The sequence below is a fragment of the Atta colombica genome, unplaced genomic scaffold, assembly GCF_001594045.1.
Source record: "Atta colombica isolate Treedump-2 unplaced genomic scaffold, Acol1.0 scaffold200, whole genome shotgun sequence".
NCBI classification, from domain to species: domain Eukaryota; kingdom Metazoa; phylum Arthropoda; class Insecta; order Hymenoptera; family Formicidae; genus Atta; species Atta colombica.
In genome coordinates, this window is record NW_017259295.1 from 1,528,620 (window position 1) to 1,537,334 (window position 8,715).

An 8,715-nucleotide genomic window follows, 5' to 3' on the forward strand; every position below is an offset into this window, starting at 1 on the left:
TACTACATGTGTATATAACCCATGTAAGTTAAAGAATTGATACTTCATATATAATTTAGATCTGTGAGACTCGAATAAATATTTATTTTATCTTATAGATATATTATATCTGAGATTTTCTTCTCTCTATGGAAAAAAATTTGCTAAATAACATTGATAAATAAAATTGTTTTCAACGAAAGTAACTAAAAATTTCTCGGACTCATATTTTAATACAGAGAATTTCAACTTAGTAGAAACTGTATTCCACAATACATGATTTCTGATAGATTGAAATTTTTATTCTCTATGCCCTATTCCCAATTTTGTGCGCAGCTCTTCCTAAAGCCAACGGCATTCGATGCTTATTTTCTTGTTGAATTCTTAGCTAAATTAGAATCTTACCATCGTGTTAGCTGCAGTACTGACAGTGGCAGCATCAATAGTTTTAAAAAAGCCGTTTTTTTTTCGAATGGAGAAAAAAAAACAATTTTTTTTTTTTTTTTTTTTTTTAGAAAAAAGCAAATATAGCAAATTTTACGAATACACATAAATTTTTTCAGTGAATTTTTTTATCGTTTGGAAAGAGAAAATCTACGGAAAAATTGGAAAAAAATAGTTCCCAAAATTTTAAAACTATACCAGCACAGTCAATAGCGAGCTAATTTAATATTTCTTTTTATCCTTATGGGTCCCGCAGGCAAACACTCGCGATACAACCAGTATCGAATGTAGTAGTGTGATGAAAGGTGGGGGGACGTTCCCCTCATTTAATCTAGCAGGGCGTTGTCAAATAGCCAGCTTGCACGTGGTAGGAACGAGTAGGGGATTCAGGGGAATATTGGCATTTATCCTTTATTATTTTTGTTCTGTCCCGTTTTACCGAGACGGAAAGATGGAAGCGTTTCCACTCACGAGCAGTGTTGGACAGGTCCTAATAGAATAAAAGTTGATTAATGTATAGTTATAATTCCGTTTAAAAAAAAAAGGACAAAGGACTCCGCACTAATCTTGTATGAAATTAGGTCCCGGTGAGATCAAATGGTTTTCTCATATATTATAGCTTATGATCTGCTATTATTAGGTGTGGGAAAAAATTCGTGGCGTTTTTCCCGTTAGATGGCATTAAAAAAACGCCACGAACTTTTTCCCACACCTAATATTAATTTTGAACTGGCACGTCAATATTCATCAATAAATTGGCTGCTTTAGGTGTGCAATTATATTCGTCCAATAATTGTTTACTTTTGTCGTTAGAACTTGAACGTTTGTGTATGCACGTTCATTTGTCGCAGAATGCTTCTAGCACAGACTTTATTGCCTTGATGACATGAAATAGGACTCGGTGTGCAATGCACTTTTCAATATTCAGCCTGGTTTCCCGTTCCTTATCTCACCATGCAGTGTGAATCAGCAGTGTGTATATTAGCGTTCTGTCGTCAATTCCATCGATGTCTTTTCAAGGACAGTTAATTATAAGATCGCCAGCAGCTAAACTGCGCAGAATGCTTCTAACACAGGCTTTATTGCCGTGATGACATGAGATAGGACTCGACGTGCAATACACTTTTCAATATTCAGCCTGGTTTCCCGTTCCTTACCTCATCTGCATGCAGTGTAAATCAGCAGTGTGTATATTAGCGTTCTGGCATCGATTCCATCGGTGTTTTTTCAAGAACAGTTAATTATAAGATCGCCAGTGGCTAAACTGCGCAAACTGTTTGTGACATCTCTTTTATATACCTTAAACGAATATACAACGCTAATGCACACATATTGATGCGTTTGTCTGCATGCCTAATATCTCGACAGTCGTGGTGGCTCAAACTGCCTGCGATCGAGCAAACACCCCATCTGCACCCATCACTACGTCGGGGCCAAGCACCAGTTATTACTCCCTCAGCTTCTCATCTATACATAAAGGGTAAATTTACTACCCTGAATCCATGTCATTGTTATCCGAGCTGGCACTGATAAAATGTCCATCATCTCTCAATAAAATCTGGATCTGCGAATGTGAAAATTAATCAAGCGCAAATTATAATATTTTTATTTATATATAGCTGTAGATGAATGCTCTTCAAAACTTATATGTAAATCGACATAAAAATGTTTAGTAGAAATGTTGAAATGCGAGTTAAACCGAAAAATGAATATGTTGTACTGCACTGTTTGCCGAAAATGTAAAGTGCACATTACATATTTTATCATACATTCTATTTAAAATATCTCGGTTTTATATATTCAGATATATTCACAATGGTTTTGATGTTATGTATACACATTGTGCTGCCAAGAAAATACGCTGAAAAAGATGTGGAAAAATATAGCGTCAAAAGTAGTGATCATATCAAAGAAAAATTTTCGTTCTCTTGTAAATATTCAATAGCGTAAATATTCAAGATATACAAGATATATCTATGTATACCTGCCATAGAACTGGAAGAACGTCATGCGAGAAAAAAAATGAGAAAAAATTTCTAGCGTGCCATATGGCGGATAATTCTGTAAATTGATGGAAAATTTCACGAAACAACTGACACCCGGGATACGGGTTCCTATACAATCAAATGCCGCTCTATGTAACGTCGCTCTCATATAGGACAAGCATTAATTTTAAGGGCAAATTAATTAAGACACCAATTAAGAATTGAATACCTCTCTAACACGGAAGATGCTGACCCTTCACGACGACGCCTGCGTATCTTTCGCGAAATCAATTAATCTAAGCAGAACAAGTCGTTATAATTAAATCGTCGTTATTATTAAAATTATATCAAAATGACTCCAAAATATCATTTACTATTTATTTTACATGATTTTAACGTCATTTCGACGTTATCATGACTTGTTCTGTTCGGGAATGTACACTTCAGTTTGAATTCGATTACTCGCGTGATATCAAACGACGAATCGTTGAGAGACAGAGCAATTAATTTTACGTTATTGCCATTTTACTGTGCGGTTATACTTTTTTGTCTATAAGCATTCATGAAGCACTGTTGTGTAATTACTTATCATGTTATCTGCAATCACTATGCGATATTTTGCATTGCGCTTTAGCCTCAATTTTATTCATTTATATATACCTGTAGGCATTATAACAACAGCAGCAATGCTGGCGCTTTTTGTATACTTAAGTTTTCTATTATAACTTGTAACATTGCTGTACGTATAAACTAAATTAGGATTAAATTATTATTAAATGACATGAAGGAAGAAATCTTAGAATTGAAAATAAAACCTTTAAAACTAAAGGAAATGAAAATTGATCGAGAAATGAGTATGGAGATCATATTATTCATTTGCTATAACGATGTAAAAGACAACATTTTTCATAAATATAAGTTTGAATATCGTTATGTATCACCCTACGCAATATGGCGTGGCGTCGCGCTTCGCTTTCCCTTTCTACACGCACAGACGCATTCGTATGCTGGGTTGCGCGGAGATCGATAACAAGCTCAATAACAAGGAAAGGATAAAATGGTTTTTATCAAAAGAATTCGCAATATTTTATTCAATTTAAGAATAGTCACATTTCTCTACAGTTATGTCCGCGAGAGATTTCTACCGCGAGTATACATTGAAAAGATAATTGCGTTCTTTGACAAATAGTATGTCCAGTATGGATCGATCATGTTTGGAATCGGATTAGACCAATTTGTGCTTGAATCCATTGTTGAAGTGGATGTGCGCTTCCCAAGTATTCCTGTATTGAGTATTGCAAGTTTTGATAAAAGATGTTTTATCTTTCCTGCAAATGCGATCTGTTATTTCCATGTATAAATTGCGCGAGTGTGCGAACAAACGTGTAACGCAGGGAGAGTATGGACAGGATGGCCGCGGGCAAATGTTCAAAAGGATGCGTTGAACGCACTAAATATTCTTCTTTATTGGCGCTTTTTTAAAATGAGAAATTGAGTTGTGTTATTATAGCAAATAAGCGATATTTACTTGAAACAGATTTTCGCTTAACAATATTTTTGTGTAAATTTTACAATTTCATGTGCGCCGAATATTTAATATTTTTGAAATATACTATAGATTAAAGTTGGAATGCGTATACACACACACACACACACACACACACACTCACGCACACACGCACGCACACACACACACACTCACGCACACACGCACGCGCGCGCACACACACACACACACACACACACACACACACACACACACACACACATATGCGCGCGCGCGTGGCACAATTATTCTAGATACTTCATTATTGAAAACGCAAATTCATCTGTTCTCTTTTATATGATAATCTTTAATCTGATATTTTCTTAGTCCAGGATGAATGCACACTGGTGGAAATGGTTACATATATTCTACATTGTTATCAAATGAGTATCTTTTGTGTAAACTCGGTTTCCATAGCGTCCAAGGATTATAATGGCCAGGTCCCGGTTCATCAGGATCTTTATAACACATACAAATATCTTGTAACATTATTCTCGTAATCAGTTTTGTTGGAAATCTTTAATAGAACATTTTTCGTTGAGAATGATTTGTATATTTTCTTCGTTTTATACAATTCATGCAAATTATAATTATAATATACATTTATTTATAATATTTTAATAATAGTTATATAATTAAATCGTTTATCAAATTAAATAAAGAAGCGCCATAGACGGTCAAAAGTGCCTAATAAATGTGATCAAAGTTTGGAGCGTTCGTGAGGGAGCAAAAATTAAAAATAAGCCGAAATTAATTCTTTCACGATAGCAGCGTTAGTCGTCACTACACAGCCATTATATGGATATGCGCTTGCCGTGATACACTACCGCTATATTATACGAGAATACGAGCGCACTATATAGCGCATAGATAAATTAAACAAAAGCAATTAAACAAAAGGCATTTTTAAATCTAGAATATCAATAATTGTTGCTAAGCACAATGAGTATTGCCATTAACAAATTAAAAATGACATGATCTGTGTTGTCATCTATGTCAAATTTTGATGAGTGATATAGTCACTCTTAGGGCATTCCATTAATGTTCGCTTAATGCTCACGAGCATTATTTCATCCTTGTTTAATATTTGAAAACGATAAAGATGAAATGATGCTCGCGAATGCTAAGTAAAACGTATTAGTTACATAGGGAGCGTTGCGCGGCAAGTGTATACCATAATATATCTAGTCATTCTCTGTATCGAACGCCCGGCGTAGAGAGACTGTAGTCACTCTTAATAATGAAAAGATTAAATAGGCAGACAATTGAGGGGCTGAATTCTATAAGGAGATTCTAAATTTGTAATTTTTTTTCGAATGATAAATGAAAAAAATAATTTATGAAATGAAAAAGTTTCGTTATATTTTTATAAATTATAATATATCGGGCAATGAGAGCATCAATACAGCGCGGTAATTAGTGCGCAAACAAATATGTATATAATTACCAAATAAAATTTACTATATTATATTAATTTATTATAGAACTATACAATTCTTGTTATTTGTATTTGGCAAATACAAATAAGGTTAGGCCGACAAACATTGACACTCTCTCATTGCCCGATATATCCTATAATAATTCTTAAATTTGAGAATCCGATTAATATTTAAAATTATACATTTTTTATATTTTTATGTTTGACTAGCCATATCGCAGCCAAATATGAATATTTTTCTTTGACACTTTAGCAGAATAAACTTCAATATGTTTCTCGAAATATAGAAAAAGTATACATATAAAAAGTTTTTAAAATATTTTTCACACCCGAATGCCGAATTTTATATGATATTCCTCTCGAATTCGTAATTTTATTTATTCGAAACAAAAGTTGTACGAATTTTTGAATTGTCAACTTTTATCTATACTACAATTTTGTTTATTAGTTAAGAAAATTTTTTGGAAAGTTTTATATCTTTAAACATTACAAACTTTAAACAAGGTGTAAAGTACGATTTATATCGATCGATCCGATCGATCCGACACAACGCGAAAGTCTGAGCTGTATCCGCGAAATGGAAATAGAGCTTAACTCTACCTGTTGCTACATTCTGACTTGTGTTACCTCTTGGTAATGCATGATGGGAGAAAAGTGGGGAAAGATAGTCGATAGTTATAGTGATAACTGAGTATGTGATTTAGCGTATCCGTATTGTTTTCGTTCAACTCAAGGAGGCAGGAGCCACGTTTTAATTAAAAAAGAAGAAGAATTACTGAGCACGTGGGGGTATGGCTATAGTTATCGGCAACCCGTAAAGTATCATCAATAAAATTAGTGTGATATATATTTTGTCTTATCTCTACTATTGGAGGAAAAAAACAATTGAAAAGAATAAAGGATCAATGATTTATTAGCAAACATAATATGCCGTAGATATACTACCCCATGAAGTGCGTTCTATGTGTATAAATGTATCATTATACCTTCATTTTTTCGATTGTTTTTTTCCTTCAATAATAAAGATAAGACAAGGAATCAGCTCTTATTATATTCGCTAATGCGTTAGAAATATGCTATTGTCAACAATTTTTATTGGCAATTCTTATTGATGATACTCTAATTCTTATTTTGTAATTATAAACAATTAAAAAGTTGACAAAGATTTTAGGAGATCTTAAGAATATTATGTTTTGAAGACATATGAATCAAATTATAAAAATATTAAAATATTAAATTATTTAATTTAATAAAACTTTTCGTAATCAAAAACTTAGATGTGAGATGTAATCATTTGAGAACAAACGCAGTTAGATTTAGCGTATATCTGTTCTGAATAATAAGTTTATATAATTTTTATTAATACAAATTTCGACTTTTTTTAAAGCCATCTTCAGCGTATATTACTAGCTTTTTATTGAAATATTTCATTACTTGATGATGGGTTGAGATAATTGCCAATTTGAGTATTGATACTATCCTTAACAAGCTATATGACTATTAAAATCCAACATATCAAATATAACATTGTAAGACCGCAAATAACGATAATACAAATTTAATAAAATTCATCTTTAGAATATTGACAAGGAATATTAATTCCTTGTCAAAATTAATTTAATCCCAATCAAATTATTTGTATAAAAATCAATTAATAACATTCTATATCAAGCAAGATTTTTCAAACAGTATCTGAAATGTATTTTAAAACAACGTATTCCAGCGTATTCGGATGTTTCACATTATATCTATTGTAAAAAAAAGTTTATTCTTTTACAATGTTAAAAATTATAAAGTATGTCACGCACTATTTCATAAGTATATTTATTTTGCAAAAGGCTGTAGAAATCAGTTTTTTTTTAATGTTCTTTTTTATACTAGTAGTCCCCCACAACCCTCTCCCCCTTGACTACACCACTGATTGAGGATATTATATTATACCTATTCTGCTATTCAATCTGTTTTGATCCACTGTTCAAAGGAGAGTGTAGCTTCTTTTTTCGTGACACGTGGCAACGCCACGTGTAATAACAATGACACAACAGAAAGCTTTCGATTTTGTATTTTCTTGATATTTCACGCGTAAATTTTTGTGTAAATTTTAGACACCGCAATAACCATATAACGAGCAATCTCGTCTTAAATAAAAAAGTCTCGTCTTTTCTAAAGAAATAAAATACGAGATAGTAATATCCTCTAAAACCTCCGTTTTACGAGTTTATTAATAAGTCATTATAGCAAACATATTTTTTGAAAAAAAAAAGTTTTTATTAAAATTATTGAAGTTTAAATTTAGGTTAAAAATAATGAAAAAAAAAGTAATAGATTATAACAACGTTTAAATTAATAACTTTTATTTTATTTTTAATTCGCGATTATAAATAACGTTCAGATCAATAACTTTTATTTTATTTTTAATTCGTGATCATAAGCAAGATAATCATAAACAATAAAATCGAAATTTATAACGATTAAGATGCATATTATGGAGTCATTGGCATGGATTCCAATTAGAATTAATTATTCCTTTAATTTGTATTGAATTTTCTAAAGAAAACGGAATAATTCTAATAAGGATGTGGAACCTAATAGAAATCGATGCTAACGAAACAAGAGATCCAGGGCTGGAATTGTGGCGCTCTCGGCAAGAGAGCCAAAAGTCGCCCCTTCTCTCCCTCCCTCTTATAGCTTTATCGATCGCGTTTTGCTTGTTGTTTAAGGGATAACTCAGTCTGGCTTGGCTGCGCGACAACTCACGAAAAAGCGCAAGACATATACATACAAAAACTCACAATCTCCGATCACTACGCCGGTGTACAGTGGAGAAAAAAATTACTGTTAAAAAATGGCGATCTGCAGCAATAATATTTAAAATTATTATGTCGACATAATAAATTTAAATATTGTTTAAGTATCAATTAAACATATATTTAAATATCATTTCTGAAGTATTTAAAATTTATTAAGAGTTTTGTGATCTGTGTTTACAGATTACTAAATTTATTTAAATAAACTTAAAATATTTCTCAAAACTAATAATTATCGCCAAATATTTTGATTAATCATTAATAATGTATAAAAATGTATAAAAACAGAATATGTGTGAGTCATCGCAGAACTTATTAAAAGTAAAACAATATTTTCTATGTGAAGTTTCTTGTTATTTCTATTCACTAATTAAAAATATGTACAAAATAGGCGTAATGTGTAAAATATATATTTACAAAAAAGTATAATATATGTTTACATATGTAAAATTAAAAAAAAAAAATATATATATATATATATATGTGTGTGTGTATCGATATTCCTAATTCATAACA